This window comes from Oncorhynchus mykiss, chromosome 27 (genome assembly GCF_013265735.2).
Source record: "Oncorhynchus mykiss isolate Arlee chromosome 27, USDA_OmykA_1.1, whole genome shotgun sequence".
Classification (NCBI taxonomy): domain Eukaryota; kingdom Metazoa; phylum Chordata; class Actinopteri; order Salmoniformes; family Salmonidae; genus Oncorhynchus; species Oncorhynchus mykiss.
Window position 1 is genome coordinate 24,736,939 of NC_048591.1, and position 25,240 is coordinate 24,762,178.

At 44.1% G+C, this 25,240-nt stretch overlaps 1 long non-coding RNA gene across 1 annotated transcript; it reads right to left on the reverse strand.

Annotated features, from left to right (window-relative positions):
- Positions 1-663: 663 nt before the first annotated feature.
- LOC118944784 lies at positions 664-23,916 on the reverse strand. The gene is made up of 3 exons (XR_005040099.1): positions 23,678-23,916; positions 23,503-23,551; positions 664-720 (listed from the first exon to the last, which is right to left on the reverse strand). It is a non-coding gene; the product is annotated as an uncharacterized LOC118944784 (long non-coding RNA).
- Positions 23,917-25,240: the final 1,324 nt, after the last annotated feature.

Sequence of the window (25,240 nt, forward strand, 5' to 3'; positions counted from 1 at the left end):
CCTTCATGTGTAACGCTTAATGAGTGAATGGGTGTGGAGTCAGGCGCAGAGAGCAAAGGATGCGGGAAAAAACACGCTTTAATGTCCAAAATCAAAAATAACAAAATAGTATTACCCAACACAGGCGTAACTATTACTACATTAGGTACCCTTAGGTAAAAATACCAGGACAGCGAGAAAACCCAACAAAACACTAAACACCTCTCACAAATACAGAAGAACAAGCCTGCACAAACAGAAGCGGGCTAAACTAACTTAAATAACACCACACTAACAACCAAACAATGAACAGGTGAAAACAATTAGACAAAACCAAACGAACACGGAACAAAGGATCGGTGGCAGCTAGTAGACCGGTGACGCCGAGCGCCACCCGAACAAGAAGGGGAGCCACCGTCGGTAATATTCGACAGTAGTACCCCCCCTGACTCGCAGCTCCCGCAGCGTGCCGACGCCGGCCTCGGGGACGACCCGGGGGCCGAGGCGCAGGGCGATTGGAACTCTCTCAACATAGATGGATCCAGAATATCCCCCACCGGGACCCAGCACCTCTCCTCTGGACCGTACCCCTCCCAGTCAACGAGGTACTGCAGACCCCTCACCCGGCGTCTTGAGTCTAGAATAGCTCGTATCGTGTACGCCGGGGACCCCTCGATGTCCAGAGGGGGCGGAGGGACCTCCGGAACCTCACCTTCCTGCATGGGACCAGCTACCACCGGCCTGAGGAGAGACATAAAACGAGGGGTTAATGCGATAATACAAAGGAAGTAATAATCGATAACAAACCGCGTTTATTCTCCTCAGGACTTTAACCTCTAGCGACGAGCAATCCCGTATCCGGGATCTTAAGTATAGCCTCAAGCTCATTAGCATAACGCAACGTTAACTATTCATGAAAATCGCTAATTAAATGAAATAAATATATTGGCTCTCAAGCTTAGCCTTTTGTTAACAACACGGTCATCTCAGATTTTCAAAATATGCTTTTCAACCATAGCAAAACAAGCATTTGTGTAAGAGTATTGATAGCTAGCATAGCATTAAGCCTAGCATTCAGCAGGCAACATTTTCACAAAAACAAGAAAAGCATTCAAATAAAATCATTTACCTTTGAAGAACTTCGGATGTTTTCAATGAGGAGACTCTTAGATAGCAAATATTCAGTTTTTCCAAAAATATTATTTGTGCAGGAGAAATCGCTCCGTTTTGTTCATCACGTTTGGCTGAGAAAAAAACCAGAAAATTCAGTCATTAAAACGCAAACTTTTTTCCAAATTAACTCCATAATATCGACAGAAACATGGCAAACGTTGTTTAGAATCAATCCTCAAGGTGTTTTTCACATATCTATTCGATGATAAGTTTAGTTTCTCCTCTCTTCAAAATGGAAACATGCACGCACCTGGAGATTACGCAATAGTTTCGACGGAGGACACCAGGCTGGTAAATGTAGTCTCTTATGGTCAATTTTCCAATGATATGCCTACAAATACGTCACAATGCTGCAAACACCTTGGGGAAACGACAGAAAGTGTAGGCTCATTCCTTGCGCATTCACAGCCATATAAGGAGACATTGGAACACAGCGCCTCCAAAATCTGGGGTACTTCCTGTTTGAAATTTCATCTTGGTTTCGCCTGTAGCATCAGTTCTGTGGCACTCACAGGTAATATCTTTGCAGATTTAGAAACGTCCGAGTGTTTTCTTTCCAAAGCTGTTAATTATATGCATAGTCGAGCATCTTTTCGTGACAAAAATATCTTGTTTAAAACGGGAACGTTTTTCATCCAAAAATGAAATACTGCCCCTTGAGTTTCAAGAGGTTAAATGGCCCTACACACTGCAGACCTAGCTTCCGGCAGGGCTTAGAGAACCGATCCACAACGACCAGGATCGTCGTGTTTCCCTGAGAGGGGGGGAAGGTCAGTAAGAAAATCCACCGATAGATGGGTCCACGGCCGTTGTGGAACGTGGAGGGGTTGTAACTTCCCTCGTGGCAGGTGCCTAGGAGCCTTACTCTGGGCGCACACCGAACAGGAGGAGACATAGAATCGCACATCCCTCACCAAGGTGGGCCACCAGTACTTCCCCCTAAGACCTCGCACTGTCCTTGAAATTCCCGGGTGAGCGGGTGACCCGACGAGGGTAGACTATGAGCCCATTGAATCAATTGATCACGAACAGCGAGCGGCACGTGCCTATGACCCTCCGGACACTGTGGAGGCGCAGGTTCCTCCCTTAGCGCCCGCTCGATGTCCGCGTCCACCTCCCATACTACTGGTGCCACCAGTTTAGCCGCCGGAATGATGGGAGTAGGATCGATGGACCGGTCCTCAGTGTCATAGAGGCGGGACAGCGCGTTGGCCTTAGTGTTGAGGGAACCTGGTTGATACGAGATCGTAAAACGAAATCTGGTGAAATACATGGCCCACCTTGCCTGAGGAGGATTCAGTCTCCTAGCTGATCGGATATACTCCAGGTTACGGTGGTCAGTCCAGATGAGGAAAGGGTGCTTAGCCCACTCAAGCCAGTGTCTCCACACCTTCAGGGCCTTAACCATAGCCAACAACTCCCTGTCCCCCACATCATAATTCCGCTCCGCTGGCCCGAGCTTCTTCGAAAAAAAGCAACAAAAAAAAGCACAGGGGCGGAGCTTCGGTGGCGTACCCTAGCGCTGTGAGAGCACCGCTCCAACCCCAGCCTCGGATGCGTCTACCTCTACTATGAACGCCAAATAAGGGTCCGGATGCGCCAACACCGGCGCCTCGGTGAACAGCGCTTTCAACCTACGGAAAGCTCCGTCCGCCTCTGCTGACCATTGCAAACGCACCGCCCCCCCCCCTTCAGCAGTGAGGTAATAGGAGCTGCTACCTGACCAAAACCCCGGATAAACCTCCGGTAGTAATTGGCAAACCCTAAGAACCGCTGCACCTCCTTTACCGTGGTCGGAGTCGGCCAATTACGACCTTGACGCGGTCACCCTCCATTACCACCACCGAGCTGGAAATACGATAACACAGGAAGGAAACGGCTCGTTTGGAAAACATTTCTCCACCTTCACGTACAGGTCATGCTCCAGCAGTCGCCCAAGAACCTTGCGCACCAGAGACACACGTGCGGTGCGTGTAGCGGAGTAGATCAAAATATCGTCAATATACATCACACCCTGTCCGTGCAGATCTCTGAGAATCTCGTCAACGAAGGATTGAAAGATAGCTGGAGCATTCTTTAACGCGTACGTCATGACGAGGTATTCATAATGGCCAGATGTGGTACTAAACGCGGTTTTCCACTCATCTCCCTCCCGAATACGCACCAGATTATACGCGCTCCTGAGATCCAGTTTCGTGAAGAAACTCGCTCCGTGAAATGATTCCACTGCTGTAGCGATGAGAGGTTGTGGGTAACTAAAACCCACCGTGATGGAATTGAGACCTCGATAATCAATACACGGACGCAAACCACCATCCTTTTTCTTCACAAAAAAGAAACTCGAGGAGGCGGGTGACACGGAGGGCCGAATGTACCCCTGTCCCAGAGCTTCCATGACATATGTCTCCATAGCCAACATCTCCTCCTGGGATAAAGGATACACATGACTCCTGGGAGTGCAGCGTTTACCTGGAGGTTTATCACGCAATCCTGATGTCGATGGGGGGTGCTTTGCTGTTGACACTGTTGTGATCTATTTAGAATTCAAGGTACACTTAACCAGCATGGCAACCACAGCATTCTGCAGCGATACGCCTTCCCATCTGGTTTGCACTTAGTGGGACACCCATTTGTGCTACACCTACAGGCTGTGTAAGGGCTATTTGACCAAGAAGGAGAGTGATGGAGTGCTGCATCAGATGACCCGGCCTCCACAATCACCCGATATCAACCCAATTGAGATGGTTTGGGATGAGTTGGAACTCAGAGTGAAGGAAAAGCAGCCAACAAGTGCTCAGTATATGTGGTAACTCCTTCAAGACTATTGGAAAAGCCTTCCAGGTGAAGCTGGCTGAGAGAATGTCAAGAGTGTGCAAATCTGTCAAGACATAGGGTGTCTACTTTGAAGAATCTGAAATCTAAAATATATTTTGATTTGTTGAACACTTTTTTGGTTACTACTTGATTCCATATGTGTTATTTCATAGTGATGTCTTCACTATTATTCTACAATGTAGAAAATATTAAAAATAATGAACAACCCTTGAATGAGTTGTGTCCAAACTGTTGACTGGTACTGTAGGTCTAAATTACATGAGAGTTCAACACACTTGGCAAAAAGATATGCGAATACTCTAAAATCTGCATAAATCAATATGCACATTTTCTCACCAGAGATGAGTTTCCATCAAACGGACTTATTGCAGATAACAGGCTGTGTGAGATGGCGTAACGCACATAAAAATAACTTTTGCACTTAAATTCCCATGTACCTAATAAAAAATACAAGTTAAAATGGGTTTCCATTGCATTTTCCACTCTACTGATGGTTGCGTCACAAAAAGTGCTGAGTTATATTGCAAATGTGCACACTTTGGTCTAGCCAACAGCTCGCAGATACAGTGCGGATAGGCAACCTACATGAGAAAATTAATATGGATAAGAGCAAGATCATTTTCACTTGTCAAACAGTAGCCAAGCATAAATCATCATGTCACCAGAATAAGATATTTTTTGGAAAGGAGCATCAAGCGCATCACTGTCCACTTTCACCACGTTGTGAAGTTCATCATAAGTTATTTAATCTGTAGCCTAATAAACGCATGCTTTTCTGAGTTGTAGTGGGAGGACCACACAACATATCATTGCGTGACTAAGTTTACTTTGATATGATGGTTTTTTATACACTATATATTTATAAAAGTATGTGGCCACGCTTTCAAATTAGTGGATTCCACTATTTCAGCCACATCTGTTGCTGACAAGTGTATAAAATCGAGCACACAGCCAGCAATCTCCGTAGACAAACATTGACAGTAGAATGGCCTTACTGAAGAGCTCAGTGACTTTCAACTTGGCAACATCATAGGATGCCACCTTAGGATGTCATATTTCTGCCCTGCTGGAGCTGCCCCGGTCAACAATAAGTGCTGTTATTGTGAAGGGGAAACCTCTAGGAGCAACAACGGCTCAGCCGTGAAGTGGTAGGCCACACAAGCTAACAGAGGGGGACCGCCGAGTGCTGAAGCACGTAAAAATAGTCTGTCCTCGGTTGCAACACTCACTATTTAGTTCCAAACTACCCCTGGAAGCAACGTCAGCACAATAACTTTCCGTCGGGAGCTTCATGAAATTGGTTTCTGTAAGAACAAATGCTGGGAGATGAGAAGCAAGTACAGGGAGTCAATATTTAATAAATAACAGACATGAAACAAAACACGGACAGCGTCTGGACAAGGGAAACATAACATTAATGCTGACACAGGGATGAAACTGAGGAATAGACAGGTATAGGGGAGTCCAATGAAAGTTGATGCGCAAATCCATGGTGACAGGTGTGTGTAATGATGAGCAGCCTGGCGCCCTCGAGCACCAGGGAGCAGGCGTGACAGGTTTCAATGGCCGAGGAGTCGCACACAAGCCTAAGATCACCATGCGCAATGCCAAGTGTCGGCTGGAGTGGTGTAAAGCTCGCCGTCATTGGACTCTGGAGCAGTGGGAACGCGCTATCACGCGTTACCATCTGGCAATCCGACAGACGAACCTGGGTTTGATGGATGCCTGGACAAATCTACCTGCCCGAATGCATAGCGCCAGCTGTAAAGTGGTCTGGGGCTGTTTTTCATGGTTCGGGCTATGCCCCTTAATTCTATGCCCCTTGATTCTGTGCTTCAACTTTGTGGCAACAGTTTGGGGAAGATCCTTTCCTGCTTCAGCATGACAATGCCCACGTGCACAAACCAAGGTCCATACAGAAATGGTTTATCGAGATCGTTGTGGAAGAACTTGACTGGCCTGCACAGAGCCCTGACCTCAACCCCCTTGATCACCTTTTGGATGAATTGAACGCGAAGAACAACCGCCCGAAACATTCAGTCTACAACAACATGAATTAATGTAACTCTGAACTATCCACTATAACCACGACAGAGAGAGAGAGAGAGACGGACAATTCTACAAAATAAACTAACTTTTCAACAGCGATCAAGACGACACAGTGGCAGTAAATATACACTGCTAAAAAAAATAAAGGGAACACTAAAATAACACATCCTAGATCTGAATGAAATATTCTTATTAAATACTTTTTTCTTTACATAGTTGAATGTGCTGACAACAAAAATCACACAAAAATGATCAATGGAAATGAAATGTATCAACCCATGGAGGTCTGGATCACACTCAAAATTAAAGTGGAAAACCACACTACAGGCTGATCCAACTTTGATGTAATGTCCTTAAAACAAGTCAAAATGAGGCTCGGTAGTATGTGTGGCCTCCACGTGCCTGTATGACCTCCCTACAACGCCTGGGCATGCTCCTGATGAGGTGGCGGATGGTCTCCTGAGGGATCTCCTCCCAGACCTGGACTAAAGCATCCACCAACTCCTGGACAGTCTGTGGTGCAACGTGGCGTTGGTGGACGGCGCGAGACATGATGCCCCAGATGTGCTCAATTGGATTCAGGCCTGGGGAATGGGCGGGCCAGTCCATAGCATCAATGCCTTCCTATTTCAGGAACTGCTGACACACTCCAGCCACATGAGATCTAGCATTGTCTTGCATTAGGAGGAACCCAGGGCCAACCGCACCAGCATATGGTCTCACAAGGGGTCTGAGAATCTCATCTCGGTACCTAATGGCAGTCAGGCTACCTCTGGCGAGCACATGGGGCCCCCCCCAAAGAAATGCCACCCCACACCATGACTGACCCACCGCCAAACCGATCATGCTGGAGGATGTTGCAGGCAGCAGAACGTTCTCCACGGCGTCTCCAGACAGTCACGTCTGTCACATGTGCTCAGTGTGAACCTGCTTTCATCTGTGAAGAGCACAGGGCGCCAGTGGCGAATTTGCCAATCTTGGTGTTCTCTGGCAAATGAAAAACGTCCTGCACGGTGTTGGGCTGTAAGCACAACCCCCACCTGTGGACGTCGGGCCCTCATACCACCCTCATGGAGTCTGTTTCTGACCGCTTGAGCAGACATATGCACATTTGTGGCCTGCTGGAGGTCATTTTGCAGGGCTCTGGCAGTGCTCCTCCTTGCACAAAGGCGGAGGTAGCGGTCCTGCTGCTGGGTTGTTGCCCTCCTACGGCCTCCTCCACATCTCCTGATGTACTGGCCTGTCTCCTGGTAGCGCCTCCATGCTCTTGACACTACGCTGACAGACACAGCAAACCGTCTTGCCACAGCTCGCATTGATGTGCCATCCTGGATGAGCTGCACTACCTGAGCCACTTGTGTGGGTTGTAGACTCCGTCTCATGCTACCACTAGAGTGAAAGCACCGCCAGCAGTCAAAAGTGATCAAAACATCAGCCAGGAAGCATAGGAACTGAGAAGTGGTCTGTGTTCCCCACCTGCAGAACCACTCCTTTATTATGGGTGTTGGGCTAATTGCCTATAATTTCCACCTGTTGTCTATTCCATTTGCACAACAGCATGTGAAATGTATTGTCAATCAGTGTTGCTTCCTAAGTGGACAGTTTGATTTCACAGAAGTGTGATTGACTTGGAGTTAAACAACACAATGTAAGTGTTCCCTTTATCTTTTTGAGCAGTGTATATATTTATTGCAATTGTTCATATGTAAAGGATTAGCATTTCAATTGTTATAATTATTAACTCTGTAGTGACTTCTTGGTCAACCCACACTTCCCTTTTGTCTAACAAGCTGTCATGCCGGTTTAGCCCACTAGGGCACATTCTCCTATCATTTCTTGTAACCATATTTAATTTGTTGTTTTGTTTATGCATTTCTGGGAATTACTTAGTAATAAATAAATGATTTAAGACAATTGATATATGGATGACTCATAGTGAAAACTGGGTTTGTGCAGATAACCAACAATTTACGACATTTGGAATGAGACTAACATGAGGTAAAGTAAATAATTAAATCAGAAGACTATTGATCAGATATGAAAATATCTGAGGTTAAATTGGGAAATTATAACTTTGTAATCTGAATATTTTCCTTGGTGCCCCAACTTCCTAGTTAATTACGGTTACATGATTAAACAGTTTGATCGCGTAATACTAATTACAGAGAATCTGATAAAAACTAAGTCTGAAATGTAATGATAGTAAAGACACGACACCTCGTTCGGGTGGTGTTCGATGTCACCGGCTTTCTCACCATCACCGATCCATTTTTCAAATGTCTGTTTGGTCTTGTTTCCATACACACCTGGTTTCATTATCTAATCACACTGCATTTATTTAGTCCTCTGTTCCCCCTCCATGTCTTTGTGTGTAATTGTTTATTGTTATGTGGGTATGTTCACGCACTAGACTTTTGTACATGTTCCGTGTTTTGGGCACTTTGATGTCATTTTGTGATTATTTATTGACCGGAATAAAAGTGCGCTGGTTAACTCTACTCTGCTCTCCTGCACCTGACTTCGCCTCCCGTACACACACGTAACAGAATTACACACCCTACAATGGAGTCAGCAGGAGCAGGTACCCCGGTTAGGAGTCGAGGAGCGCGTCCAGGAACATTCGGCTATGTTACATCATCTTGGATCTCATTGTCCAGACTATGGACCGCTGGGCGAGACAGGAAGTCTCTCCAGTGCCTCGACCAGTGCAACCGGGGTTGCCTCTACCCGTCCCAACCGGAGCCAGTCCCAGTGGGATATGTCTCTCCCTTCCCAGGGAGTAAGATGGGACGGCCACAGTGCCAGGGATTCCCATTACAACTGGACCTTTACCTGGACACTGTGCACCCAGCTCCCTCAGGAAGGGAGAGAGTGCCCTCGTCTCATGCCTCTGCCCTTGTCGCATGCCTCTCAGTGAGAGCTCTGGAGTGGGCTCTGTGTGGGTAGAATATGACGTGGCGTTGGACCACTTCGAGGAGTTCACCTGTCGCTTCCGGGCCGTCTTCGACCATCCGCCCAAAGGGAGAGACGCGGGAGAACGGCTCTTCCATTTGAGGCAGGGGACAAGGAGCGCCCAGGAATTCCGGACCTTGGCCGCCGGAGCAGGCTGGAACGACAGGGCCCTCATCGACCACGATCCTGCGCGAGGACGTCCAACATGAGCTGGCCTGCAGGGATACCACCATCTCCTTTGACCACCTGGTGGATTTGTCTATCCGGTTGGATAACCTGCTGGTCACCCGCGGACGTCCAGAGGGGGCTCTGTCGGTGCCATCTTCCAGCACCCCCGCTCCGGTGCCCATGGAGTTGGGAAGGGCTGCGCATAGGGAGACTGGAGGAGGAACCATCACGTGCACCATCTGTGGCCGCAGAGGGCACACTGCCGGTCGGTGCCGTGTCGGTTCCGCTGTGAGTCGAGACAACAGGCAGAGCACTCTGGCATCACCCCAGGTGAGTCTGCATCACACTCATCCAGAGTCCTCTGTTGACCACCTGTTTGTACCTGTCTGTTTCCTTGAGTTGATTGTCCTGCGTTTCCCATGGAACTAGGCTGGTTGGCTCATCATAACTCCACTATTTCCTGACAATAGAGGTCTCAATCAAATCACGGTGAGTCAATGCATGGGGCGCGCTTATTCACGAAACTGGATCTCAGGAGTGCGTATAACCTGGTGCGTATCCGGGAATATTCAACATTGTTTTGGTGGCAAAAATTCTATATAATAATTATATGAAAATCACAAAGTCTTGAATCTTGCATTGTTTAATATATCAACTCATACACCCTGTACCATGGAATCGGTACATCAAATCTCTTCCCAACTATTTTGCAATCTGTATGGCACAGTTGTCAACATCCTGGTCCTCAAATGAAACTGGTATACTTTGCTATTTATGCTATTTTTATTCCTCCGCCAGTTGTGATCCTTTATATTGGGCAGACAGACCAGTTCCCTACCTCCACCCGCTGCAACCCGCCTCCTCCATTTTTGGGGCAAACCTGTAATCAATTGGTTGTACTCTTGGATTGAGCAGAGCTTCCCATACAATTATGACAACACCATGAAGGACATAACTGTCACGCCCTGACCTTAGAGTTCCTTATTATTTTCTATGTTTGGTTAGGTCAGGGTGTGATTCGGGTGGGAAAGTCTGTTTTCTATTTCTTTGTTTTTGGCCATGTGTGTTTCCCAATCAGAGGCAGCTGTCTATCGTTGTCTCTGATTGGGGATCATATACAGTGGGGCAAAAAATTATTTAGTCAGCCACCAATTTTGCAAGTTCTCCCACTTAAAAAGATGAGGCCTGTAATGTTCATCATAGGTACACTTCAACTATGACAGACAAAATTATATATTGTTTTTCTCCAGAAAATCACATTGTAGGATTTTTAATGAATTTATTTGCAAATTATGGTGGAAAATAAGTATTTGGTCACCTACAAACAAGCAAGATTTCTGGCTCTCACAGACCTGTAACTTCTTCTTTAAGAGGCTCCTCTGTCCTCCACTCATTACCTGTATTAATGGCACCGGTTTGAACTTGTTCAGTATAAAAGACACCTGTCCACAACCTCAAACAGTCACACTCCAAACTCCACTATGGCCAAGACCAAAGAGCTGTCAAAGGACAAACACCAGAAACAAAATTGTAGACCTGCACCAGGCTGGGAAGACTGAATCTGCAATAGGTAAGCAGCTTGGTTTGAAGAAATCAACTGTGGGAGCAATTATTAGGAAATGGAAGACATACAAGACCACTGATAATCTCCCTCGATCTGGGGCTCCACGCAAGATCTCACCCCGTGGGGTCAAAATGATCAAGCTGCTTACCTATTGCAGATTCAGTCTTCCCAGCCTGGTGCAGGTCTACAATTTAGTTTCTGGTGTCCTTTGACATTTCTTTGGTATTTTCCATAGTGGAGTTTGGAGTGTGACCTAGTGAATGAACTGCAGAGAGCTGGGACCAAAGAAACAAAGCCTACCATCAGTAACACACTACACCGCCAGGGACTCAAATCCTTCAGTGCCAGACGTGTCCCCCTGCTTAAGCCAGTACATGTTCAGGCCCGTCTGAAGAAGAAGATTTGGAGAATGTCATATGGTCAGATGAAACCAAAATATTACTTTTTTGTAAAAACTCAACTCAAAAACCCAAACACACCGCCCGTGCAACGAAGGAGTGGCTTCGTAAGAAGCATTTCAAGGTCTTGGAGTGGCCTAGCCAGTCTCCAGATCTCAACCCCATCGAAAATCTTTGGAGGGAGATGAAAGTCCGTGTTGCCCAGCAACAGCCCCAAAACATCACTGCTCTAGAGGAGATCTGCATGGAGGAATTGGCCAAAATACCAGCAACAGTGTGTGAAAACCTTGTGAAGACTTACAGAAAACGTTTGACCTCTAATTGCCAACAAAGGGTATATAACAAAGTATTGAGATAAACTTTTGTTATTTTCCACCATAATTTGCAAATAAATTCATAAAAAATGTTTTTTGAAAATAAAACTCATGAACACTTTCCACGCTGTCATAAGGAGGGTTGTCAATTCTAGTATTCAAATTCCTAATTATATGGTACTGTGTCTATCCTTCATGTTTGTCCTTGCAGTGCATTTATTTACAAAAACAATGGCATGAATGACAAAGTTGATGTCTCCTGTCAGAGCATGTCCCTTGTGATGCCTGTGATGCACATTTCTCTCACTGTTGACTCTGGGAGCTGTGAACCTTTTGGAGTAGTCCTTGAAAGGGTTTCACTTTAAATGGCATCACTTATCCTGTGTGTGTGTGTTTGATCTTGCTTTATCTGAACTTTTCCTGGCTTTCCACAAAGCCAAATACAAGAATGTGACCCTATTCATATTGGGATCTGTTTCAGGTAATCCACTTCATCCTGAAATAGTGCAATCCTGCCACCATGTGGAAGAACACTCTACAGTACACAGAGACAGTGAATACTGTAACGTACCAGTGGGCCATTCCAATTCTGATTAGTTCAGACAGAACTCCAATGTTTGCCTAAACATTCATTTGTTTGCATTTGCAAACAAGCAAGCGCACAACTGAGTCTTCCTGCATGCAAGCCATACAGAGACGAAAGAGCAAGGAAGTCTCACATGATCAGAGAAAACAAACTCTTTGCATCCTTGTTGAAAATGCATTGTTCTTTCTTTGAAAGAAAACCTGTTAACAATTTTAAGCACCTTAAACCAGAACACCTACTTCCCTGTAATACAATACCATTGTTAGATGTTCACTTAGTTATTTCCCTGATTTGTCTACAATTAATCTCTTCAGTGCAGTCGGTCAGAGGAGAGGAAATTACTGAGACCTGATCCCAGGGACTCCTCTGTTTTATCTCTGGCCTCTCTGAGATGGAGATAGGGAGGGAGCAGAGAGCTAAATCAATTTTCCTGTGCTGTCTCATTAGCTGGAGCCCTGGGGTGAGATGTGCTCCATGGAGAGAGAGGGACAGAGAGAGAGAGTCAGTGGCAGTGTGCTCAGAGGATGGCTGCTCATTTACAGGCCCTGGAAGAGGAGCGTAGGGTTCTGTAAGGGTTCAGTATTGGAGGTGTTTAATCAATGATGAACATTTCAATGTAAAAATATATAGTTGGTTGGAGGTTTCACAAGATGCATGAAAACTAATGCCAAGCAAAACTGATATTTTCCCAGGGATAACGCTTGACTGAACAGGGCATTAGCAAGAAACACCTTCATGTGATTTAATCTAACCATCTGGTCTGCACTGAGTGGTTGGGGGGGGGGGGGGGGGGGGGGGGGGGTGGAGCCATGACCGGACACACACACAGGACATGCACACACATACACACTGTGACTGCAAGGCACATCTCCAGACCAATCATGACATATGGCGGCCTCGGGACAGTAATGTTGCTAAACTCCAGCCATGCGATCCAATTACCAACACAGTGAATATTGCCTTCCTTCCATGCTGCAGTTTGTCAACTGGGCTGAGCCCAGTAACACCAGAATGCTGTATATATCAGAGGGATTAGGGATTTTGTGATAAGGACGATTTGGATCTAATTACCTAGACAGGACAGCTTAACAGCAGCGTATGGGCCTGATTGTTCTGCTGCCGCTGCTGAACACATAGGATAGAAATATCACACTGTTTAAAGATGCACTATGCAGAAATTGCTCTGCAATTTCCTGTTTGCTAAAATTCTAATAGTTTGCAGAATTTCAGTTCATGCGACAAAACAAGCATGTGTAAAGTAGAGAATCTTTGTACCATCTAAAATGCTGTAAAATATATTTTCCATAACCAAAAATATTGTATTTTCAACTGTTTGAAGCTAGTGTACAAAACCAAAAGTAAAAGATGCAAAAACTAAACTTAAGCACACAAAGAATAGAAATAGCGCACATAGAACATATCTACCGATTCTTAGACTTGCTTTCAATGAGAATGACAGATCTATAACTCACATTTCTATGTGAATTTGGTCAGGTTGGCCAAAATGTTACATATTGCAGCTTTAAGACTCAATGGAGGGGTAAAACATCAGACTAGCTAAGCAGATCCATTATCATCAATATAGATTTAGATTTTCTGGTGATTACATCAAATCAACCTGTTATACAGTATAGGCTTAGCTACAACTGAATAAGTGTATCCATTGTGGGTAGACTGAAAATGGCTTAGGTGACAACGCTGTAAAACATTTTATCTACTGATTTGGAAGAGCGTTAGGGCTATCACAGTAAGCCTCAGGCCAGTAAGAAAGCACCATATCTAAACACATTACAGCTGAAGGCACTTCACTGGTGCTGTACAAGTGGGAGTTACATCCCTGAAAAGCAAGACGAGAGCTGTGTGTGTGTGTCTATCTGTTGGTCTGTGGACCTGTATGGAATAATGGAAACAGTCTGGGTTCCAGAGAGACTATCCTGTTACTGTGTATTGGCCCTTTGGGAAGATTCCGGGCCTGAGGGCCTGGGGAAAAAACAGCAGGAGTGTGGCAGCCCTAGCCCCGAACAATGTCTGATAAGAAGCACTTCACTACACCCTGCCTGGCTTAGTCTGCCCTGCCTGTGAAACCTTAACCGCAGTGTTCCAGGCAGGTGCTGTGGTTAAGGTTGTGATGGTAGTGAAGTGTTCCAAGCACCTGCCTGTAACACTGCTCATGGCCCAGACATGGGAAACTCAACATGATGTTTAACCCAGTTGTGAAGACAAGAATGCACACAGGACACCCAAGTACGGGGTTGGGAGCTTGGTGATTTGTAATCTGGGGACAGCAAGATGTGCCAGATCTTTGACTGAAATTACAGTGAGCACAGCACATGAGCAATACTCTAAGTATAAGACTCAACCTTTTCCATTTGGTACAAAAAATGAAATGAAAAAGCATCCAAAAAGCCCACTCCATCTCATCTCACTTCACATAATGAAAATGGCCATGAAAATATAGACTAGGTCATTTTTTCCCAGTAAGTAAAAATCCCCGTGCTCACTTGGCATGAGGGAGTATGTGTCCCCTTGCTTTTGAAAATAGATGTAACATGTGCCAGGCTGCATTGATCTAGGCAGTGGCTTGAGACAATCAGAGATAACTGGTGCACTAGATCTCACATGGATTTTTATTTTTTTATTATAATTTTACCAAGGCTCCAATTTGCCTCATCTACTAGCACAGTTTTGATTGTCCTCATTAGGAGGCATGTCAACAGAGAGAAACTAGGAGGTGGGAGCTGTTCCTTGGGAGAAAGGCCATTGGCCTAGTCCTTAGCCAACTAAAGAAGACGTTGGGAAAACTTCCACTTTGCTGACCTTTTCATTGACGTACCACATTACGGTTGTTTGATAAGCCTGTGGTGTTTAAATCAAAAGCACCATACAGCTAAAATACAATGGGGGTCATCGCTGCCGGCTCACCTGACAGGTACACGCCACCCTGTGCCTTCTGTGAGCCGGATGGCACTGCAATCGCTACTCGTTCTTCCTTCTTCAAGGCACTCAGAATCAGAATCACCTTCTGTAATGGATCTCTGGCGTGGGAAGTGGACCCCTCTTCACCATAGTTTTTCTCCGCCCCTTTATCCGCCTCCATGGCGTCTTAAAAACGGCGACCCTCGCCGCCGACCTCGGACTGGGGACCCAAGCCACGGGTCCCGAATGGACGGGAGACTCCGGCAGCGCCGGAGTGAAGGACGACTCCGGCAGCACCGGACAGGCGGGAGGCTCCGGACAGGCGGGAGCACCTGTAGGGAGGGGACAGAGAGAGAGCCTGGTGCGTGGAGGAGGCACCGGATTGACCGGGCTGTGGGGGAGCATTGGAGCTCTGGTGCGCAGCCTTGGCACCACTCCTCCAAGCTGGATGCCCACTTTAGCCCGGACCCTCCCGAGTGCAGGCACAGGTTGAACCGGGCTGTGGGTAAGCACTGGAGCATACCACTCGCACCTCTCCCTTTGGCTCAATACCCACATTCGCCCGGCACGGGCGGAGCACAGGCATAGAACGCACTGCACCCTCCCAGCGTCTTGGAGACACAGCACGCAGCGCCGGCGCAGGATACCCTGGACCGAAACGACGTATTGGAGACCAAACACGCTGGGCTGGCACAACACGCCCTGGCTGGATGCCTACTCTCACATGGTACTTGTGGGGGGCTGGCCTATAGCCCACCGGGCTATGAGCGCGTACTGGCGACACCGTGCGTTTGACCGCATAATACGGTGCCTGACCAGTACTGCGCTTCTTCCTCCAACCTGACTATGCCCCACTCCTCGTGAACATCAGGCTAAAAAACTACAGACTACTCTATAAACTGGGACAGAACTGAGTGAGGACCATACAGTATATGCTAGAAATGATTGGTGGCATCCAGCATAATGAACAGGGGGCTTGAATGAGGGATGGAGAGTGAGGATGGATGGTCAAAGGGGAGATGGTGGGTATTTGTGAGAGATTATAATTTCTATCATTTCCATTATTGTGTGCGCTTTGGGAACAAGATTTCATCTTTCCAATCAGCCTCTTGCTGTTTCAGAGGGAACTGAGGGGCTGCCTCTCGTGCCTGTCGCGCTGCCGTGCTGCCTCCTCATATCGCTGCCTCCAGCTCTGCCTTGGGGCGGCGATATTCCCCAGCCTGTGCCCAGGGTCCCTCTCCGTTCAGTATCTCCTCCCATGTCCAGGAGTCCGGAGATCGCTGCTGCCCGATACCACGCTGCTTGGTCCTTGGTTGGTGGGTGTTTCTGTAACGGATCTCCTCTTCTGAGGAGGAGCAGAGAGAAGGATAGGAGGACCAAAGCGTGGTAAGTGTTCATGATGTAATATTTAATGAATCAAACTGAACACTGAAATACAAAAAACAATAAAGTGAATGAAAGAAAACCGAAACAGTCCTGTCTGGCGACATACACAAAGACAGAAAATAAACACCCACGAAACACAGGTGGAAAAAGGCTACCTAAGTATGATTCTCAATCAGAGACAACTAACGACACCTGCCTCTGATTGAGAACCATACTAGGCCGAACACAGAAACCAACATAGAAAAACAAACAGACTGCCCAGCCCAACTCACGCCCTGACCATACTAAAATAAAGACAAAACAAAGGAACTAAAGGTCAGAACGTGACACCTTCATTCGTCAAATACATTTGCATGTACAGGAATTTGACACGGTAAAATGGTGCTGCCACAATAAATAAAATATACAGACATCCAATAAACAAGCAGAATATATAGACAGAGTACACAATCCACATGCAGTATGTACAAAATGTACATCAGGCTAACAAACTACGATACAAATATCAGTCTAACAAACTACGATATAAACATCAGGCTAACAAACGACAGACTACGATATAAACACCAGGCTAACAAACTACAATATAAACATCAGACTAACAAACTACAGTCTACGATACAAACATCAGGCTAACAAACTACAGAGTGCGATATAAACACCAGGCTAATAAACATTAGGCTAACAAACTACAATATAAACATCCTACTAAAACTACAGACTACGATATAAACATCAGGCTAACAAACTAGACTACGATATAAACATCAGGCTAACAAACTACAGACTACAATATAAACATCAGGCTAAAAACCTAAAGACTACGATATGAACATCAGGCTAAAAAACTACAGACTACTCTATAAACTGGGACAGAGCTGAGTGAGGACCATACAGTATATGCTAGAAATGATTGATGGCATCCAGCATAATGAACAGGGGGCTTGAATGAGGGATGGAGAGTGAGGATGGATGGTCAAAGGGGAGATGGTGGGTATTTGTGAGAGATGATCATTTCTATCATTTCCATTATTGTTTGCGCTTTGGGAACAAGATTTCATCTTTCCAATCAGCCTCTTGCTGTTTCAGAGGGAACTGAGCTGTCTGGAAACATATCAAACTGCCATGAATATAAATTGCTCTAGTCTAAATATAGTCATACCTTACACATCAGTCCACATATCAGCAAGCATGCTGGAAAATGTAAATAATGCACACAGTATCATATCTTCCATGACTACCTACAATAAGACAAAGCAGTAACTAATTGTATAGGAAAATAGGAGAATAATATTAGCAGACTATAAAACTTATGAAGGCCTAAAACTTAATGGATCACAGCTCCAAAAAGCTTTTAATTATACTGCACATCTTCAGCATCCACACCAGTCATTACATCACCCTTGGCTGCAGTAACTCTTGATTCCACCCATTCTAAATGAGCCGCTGGAATAAAGATGCATACATATTCATCCATCTGGATGGGAGCCAGGAGTAGAGTAGTGTTAGATGGCAGAGCCAGATGAGTTCTTTATTACTGCTTCCTTATAGCATATAAATCAGCGAGCTGGAAAAGGCCAGTGAAAATGAAACTGACGACCAAGCAGAGCAGTGGAGAAATGATGGACACACCCACTGGATGGCCACAGTAATGGTGTATCAATGAGTGATTCAATCACACAGTTACATAATAGATTAATATATTAATTTGATTAAAACTATTACAAGCTTTGCAAGAAGAACGATTTCCCTAACACATCTGAAATCAGGCTACCTGATGGGACTTTGATAAATGCAGAAAATTGCAAATCAAAATAAACTTTCTACCACAGCGACCATGTTATTTTTGGGAAGCCTATTTTGATTCTGAGTTCAGACATATGTTTGTATGTGAAAATTATTTCTAAGATGCATACTTTCAGTTGTTCTGAACTAACTTCACGCTAAAGAGAGAGGCTCTCGGCTGGTGCTAGCACATGTGCAAATCAAATACTCAGTTGAAACGCCGATTAAGGTGTTCACGTCCTAATCATTTGAAGGATTGCTCAGAAAACCAGGTGTTTTTATCGGCAAATGCTTACTTCGATTATGACCTTTTGCCGATTAAGATAAGCAGAGTAAGGTGTTTATATGACTAATGCCATACTCGGCCTACTGCCATAATCAGTTTAATATCAAATTATTAGTGTGCATATAAACATAGTCATTGTATGGGAAAGGATGATCTATTATCTCTGTTGTTATCATGTACTCCTTCTACCCCAACCTGCCTTATCGCATTTAACTAATCTCATCCAGTTATTTACATGTATTTGACAGTCTGTCTTATGGTCAACAGGTCTGTTAAACCAATCAAATAGAAGAAAAAAAAAGGTCAAAGCTTGGAATGCCAAAAAAGCAGGCAGAAATCCACTAGAACTGTAAGCCAAAAGGAGGTCAGGAGGACGACACCCTTTTAATGCAATTTTATAGCCAGAATAACTGCAGAAAGGTTTGCCATTTTTTGTCTGTGGCTACAGTTTAAATTGACATGAAACTCAAATGTTTCCTGTTAATACAGAGAGGGGTACAGAAGCCTGATAACTGACAAGCACTTTCCTACTGTAGCTCTAGCAGTTGTGATGTCCGTCACTGTGCCATGACATGCACAGTCTTCTGTAGTAAAACAATGCCACCATCTCGTCCTGGCAAGGGCAGGTTCAACCTGGTGTTACGGGGACAATTAAACATCCATCTAGTAAATGGGTTATAGTGACAACAGAACTATAGCTCAAGAAGGTCCCCTGGATAAAGAGAGGGACCTGAGCGAGTATGGAAATCCCATCCATCTCTGGCCTATCAATGACTCAACTGCACCTTGGCATTAGCATGATTCATGTTTTAAAACATCTCCATTGTCTTTGCAACGCCCGTTTATGGCCGGCATTTACTTTGCAGTGTTATCAAACGTGTATCTAAAGCAGCAGCTACATCATAGGTTCTGTGGTGTTTTATCCATATGAAAACATTTACAAATAAATCCAGACTTAAAACCTCTCTCCCCACATAAAGTTTACTACGATAACATCCTACATTACAGACAGTGAGAAAGTAATCACAATCTGTATGAAGTAACTAGGGTTGCAAAGCTACTGGTAATTGACCAAAGTTACCGGAATCTTCAGTAATTAACAGAAGATCTATGGCAATCTATCATAACTTTGGTAAATTTATACTTGAATAACTTACCTTTTTTATTCATATACAGTATTCATTTGTTATAATCTGTGTCCATATTGTCCATGAGTTTCTAATAGATAGACCATACGATTCAAGAAAATAGCCTAAATAAATGAAGAAAAAACAGAAAATCTAAATCAACAATGGCATTATTTTCAATTATCTTTGCAACTTGTCCAACTATTGCCACCAGTCTGACAGCAAAACCCTGACGGAAAATACATGTTGACATAGCAAAATAAATAAAAGTCTGTAAAAAATATATAAAGGCTATTTCATTCTGAAACCCTCATTAAACACAGATGGTATTCACTAAGTTGATGATTTATATTTAGGATAATGTTTTACAGCTTTGTCAATCCACTTTTTTTCCATCAGCTTATTTAATCATTTCATATATTTTACATTTGATAAGGCCAGAGAGAGGGCCAGAGATAATTACACAAACCTGTGATCATCTGAAGTACCCAAAGGGGTCACTAGATGTCTTGTGATTGATTACATAAAATACTTGAAAGATACAAACATTCTGGTAGTTTACTGGTATACTTGACATTTTTCTAGTAATATACCCTCCCTTTGCCAACCTAGAAGTAAGTGGCCTGTAAAGCTTTATAGATGCACAGGTAGCCAAGCTGACTGGTAAGGTGCCATTGGAATAACCTCTGCTACAGTACCTATATGGTCATTTATTCTAGGAAAGAAGAGCATAGAGCAGGACATTTTAGAATTTTTTAGATTTCTGTTTATTCCAAGAATTTCAGAGACAGGAAGCGAGGGCCTTATAGTCAACTTCTGTCAAGATAACAACTTCTGTCAAGATCCTGAGAGGTCTGATGTCAGGGATTCAAGTTCATCCTTAAAATTTTCATCCTTAAAAGTTGAAATACAATATAGGCCTAGTTACAAGAGATAAAAGTGCCATGATGCAGCACACAAGAAGCCCACTTGATATGGTTATCATATCCTTAGTGTCAAGGTTAAACTAACCTTTTTACCTGTCCATCAGTGAAGGCTGCTGAGGGGAGGACAGCTCCTAATAATGGCTGAAACGGAGCGAATGGAATGGCATCAAACCATGTGTTTGATACCATTGCACTTATTCTGTTCCAGTCATTACGAGCCAGTCCTCCCCAATTAAAGTGCCACCAACCTCATGTGCTGTCCATTATTATTCTTGTAATAATGCATTCTGTAGGCCTACATACTCATACATTTAAATTGACCCAATATAATTAAAACCCTTTACTGTAGTCAAATGACCTAGTGGCCTCATGGGTGGAATGCTATTACTATTTTTCATTATGAAATAATCAATAACATTGTTAAAAACTGCTAAAAATCTGGTGTTTCTATGTCAAACTGCTTTGTTATATTTCAGTCTTCATGGTTCAAACACACCCAGACAGTCGTGAAGCATCCTGACCAGTTGCATCACCGCCTGGTATGCAACTGCTCGGCATCTGACCGTATGGCCGTACAGAGGGTTGTGCGTAGAGCCCAGTAAATCACTGGGGGTAAGCTTCCTGACATCCAGGATCTATATAATAGGCGGTGTCAGAGGAAGGCCCAAAAAATTGTCAAAGACTCCAGTCAACCCAAGGCATAGACTGTTCTCTCTGCGACCGCACGGCAAGTGGTACCGGAGCACCAAGTCTAGGACCAAAAGGCTCCTTAACAGCTTCTATCCCCAAGCCATAAGACTGCTAAACAATTAATCAAATAGCCTGTGGATGTTCAACAAAATAAATGTATGCACGATAGCGCACGATGGTGCACGCTCGCAGACGGTTTGGGTTCCGTGTTAGCCCCACTCATATTTTTAAGGATTGTGGTTACCACAATGTGGTAAACACAAGCTATATCAAATAAAATCTGTTTATTTGTCACATGCACATCATACAGAAGGTGTAAATGGCACAGTGAAATGGTTACTTGCATAGTAGCAATATCAAAAACAGTGTCCACATAAAAATATTTTATGAATATTTCATCATTATTAGATGATTCTTACCTGACACACTTGTGTCATGGCCGTAATCACACCCAGACACATCTGGCTAAATTGATGGGTCACGTAATAATCTGTCCGAAGTGGAGTCTTTTGTTTAGACATGTAGGTAGGTAGCTAGCTAGCTAGCTAGCTAGCTAAACAATGAACCGGCATAATCCCAACTCATACTACTACCAATACAAACATTTTCATAGCTGTAGAATGACTCTGCAGGTAGCTAAAGCAAACACATTTGTTCAATGTTAGCTAGCTAATAATATTACTACACAGATCATGCACGTAACGTTAGCTAGCGAAACAGCAAGCTAACGTTTGCTAACTAAATAACAGACTCTTACCCATATACATGGATGAACCCTCAACGGTAGACTGGAACCATTTGACTGTTTTGTTTGTAGCTACCTCTTGATTGGCCAGCGTTGTCTCAAGTCACACTGGTTCACACTGACCGTGGCGTGTGCAAAAAGTAGCCCATCGCTTTTTCCAACTGATCTGTTGATAGCGCCTGCTAAATTCAGGGCATCAATATTGTTGAGAAAAGTAGCAAATCTTTTGTAGTTCTCAATGGCTAACGTTAACGTCATATCTTTCAAACATGGTGCGGTAGTAAGCACTGTCAACACATACTGAACAGCTCACGTTATAGACAGAAACATGCTACATGGCAGACCAATCCAAACTCATCTCCCGGCAAGTCCAGCCCATCGATAATCTTAGCAAATCATGGCTAGCAGGAAGGTTCCTTACTTTTTACGTGGCTAAACCAACTAGGCTCGTAATTGTACAATTTTACTCATATTTATGTATGGAATAGAAGGTTATCAAGGCATATGAAAGTTAACATGTTCCAGAAGGCATTTCTGCCAAAAAACACATTTTGATTTAAAAAAAGTTTTACTTTGAAATGGTGCTCCTGTGAAGTAGTGTGTATGGTTTCCTACAAACAAGGGGTAGCTCAACCTTTACTTTGGCTAAACTTACCCCACTCTACCCTATATCCACAGTTTATCACATAGTGCAATGTAGGCCAAATGCAGCACAATTATGCAACTCTTTCCAATACCTTAAAACACAAAGCCAACCTCAATCTAATATTTAGTTGGAGTTTATCACATGTTCGGCTCTTCACTCACAATACCATGCATGTTTGGAAACCTCAGGTTTTCAGTGTTCTACAGAATCAAAACTAGGCTACCTGTGTTGTTTTCTGTCACTAGAAGAGGAGGTTGTTTTCCCACGTTGGTTTTGTCCCTGCTGAAAGAGGGAAGGAGACGCTCTTGAACAAACCCTCCTCCAGCCTCAGTTGCGGGATGAGATGTCCTAAGGCCATGATGTTTATCGCAACACATGCACACTGTATTTACGAACAGCCTACTGATGACGAGGGCGCACTTCGAGAGACAAGCCTATCGCACTATAAAGGACTAATAGAAATGAGTGTTGGTACTGTCGCTTTTATATTGTGGTCTCCCTCCATACAAGCTCCTTGTCACAGCATCCTATACGCTCTACTCCCCGCCGAAAAGTATAATTGGGACGCCGAGGCGCAGTTGGTGCCACGCGTCACACAAAACGCTTCACTGGAGTCGTGCAACCACTTATTCCAAATGATGAGACAGAATCATTATAGAGGACCGCGCGCCACTGTAGAGTGAGAATTCTTTGTTAGTTAATGGATCTGATGAGTCCCTGTTTCAAATATGTTGATTTCGTTAGAACTTTGAAAATGTAAATGAATGTTTATTTAAACAATTCTTATTTGCTTGACCTGATGCTGTCTGTCACCCCAAACTTGACATAAGGTAGGCTACCACAGACTTTCCTTTATGTTTCGACCTGAGATTCAGCCAATGACTTTAAAAACATCTGAATCCCTTCAGGTCTAAATGCTTTTCACCCATTGTGTTTGCACCATGTTAATGAACGCGGGATTTAGCTAGAAAACGTACCTCAATCCAGGGATGGAAGATGTCCCTGTACTCCTAATTATCCCATTATCTGAAATGCAAAATCGAGAAGATTGAAACACTGCTAGTTTTTAATTACACTTGCGTTTTCGTCCTCATGCTAGGCTAGCTAATTCGAAAGCAACATATTGGATTTCACAAAACTTCTGGTACTCACCCCAATCCTACTGTAGGTGTTGAAATTTCATGGAATCCAATTGGCTGCTTTAGGACATTTTTCCAGTGTGTGCGTTTATTGTTTGTCTAGCTCTCACCCATCCTCACCTCTTCTCCCCCTCAAGTAAGAAATTGCTATCAGCTCATAGCCTTAGCCAATCTAACAGTCCCCATTCACCTCACCCCTGTATATGAGCTAGCCATGCTGTCTCTTCAGGCCCTGATTGGCTAGTCAGCATGACCCTCACTCTCCAAGGGTTAGCTTTGTCCAGTTTGTGAGCATGGGTGGACCAACAGATGTAGGATTTTAATTTGAGTCAGTTTGCAACAGCAGGAAAATAATCCTGCAACAACAGGAAATGTGAATTATTTTGTGGATTATAATAAATGGACTGAAATTTCAAAGTGGAAATTACAAACTTCAGAAGCCTTTTTAAACTTCAAATATACTACAAGTTTGCAGGAAAGCTCTCCTGCAACAGCGTGATCAAATGAAGATCCTACATCTGTACATACACCCAGAATCAACCCATGTGGTACCCCACATGACATACTGTATGTTATCTGTCATAGACTAGCCTATGGTTAGAAAATAGAACACTTCTCATACAGAATTCTGCAGTCTGTCACTAATAGTGAAATCCTCACAGCTCTGCTGATTTTTGTAGTTTTCCTGAGGAGTCCCAGATCAATTACTTTACTGTGGGCGGATAGCCTGGTCATCACTTGTATTCAATTAGCTCTCCTCCATTGAACTGCATGGAGTCAGCTCAGCATCTGCCAAATACACGTCTTAAGGGCCCAGAATAATTTGATTATGAATCCGCATGGCATGCCAATTTGGCCTAGGCCTACTCTTACTTTTCTGCACTCTGCCACATTAGGATATTTTATTCACTGCTTTAATGTATAATTAGGCCACACAAACAATGTTTTTTTTTTACTTCATAGATCTTAATGTAACAAGTGCTCTACTTTTTTGTTTAGCATCAATAAGGTTTTGTAAATTAATTAGAATCTCACAGATGAAGCCTAACGCCAATGGCTTAATTAAAGCACATTTATGTTTGACCAATGGCTCCTAAAAGTCCCATGGGCAATCCTTTTGCCCAAAATAACATATTGGGAAACAAAACTTTTGTAGCTGGAAAAGATTCCCCGATATTGTGCAGTTCACACGCAGGTCAAAAGGAATGTTGGCCACCCAAAGAAGCCAAGGAGAAGGACGAATGAGGAAGAGATAAGGCAGGAACCACCTGGAATAAGGTCATGAAAACTACCCATAACAAAGTTAGCTGGAGATGCACCATTGATGTACATTGCTCCACTAAGAGCTAAAAGGAATAAGTCAAGTAATTATCTTCCTTTTAGCACTATGAGCAGGGCAGAATCAAGAAGAATAGTATCAAGGAGTAAATTGTGAGCAATTGAGTGTCTTCAGACTGGAATGTTGTCTGCACAGTTCATCTGGATGAAGGGGGATTGGGGACTCTTGATTTAAAAAGGGAATTATAATGCCAAGTGGATGTTAAAAATAGCATCCTATTAACCTCTCCATTTGACT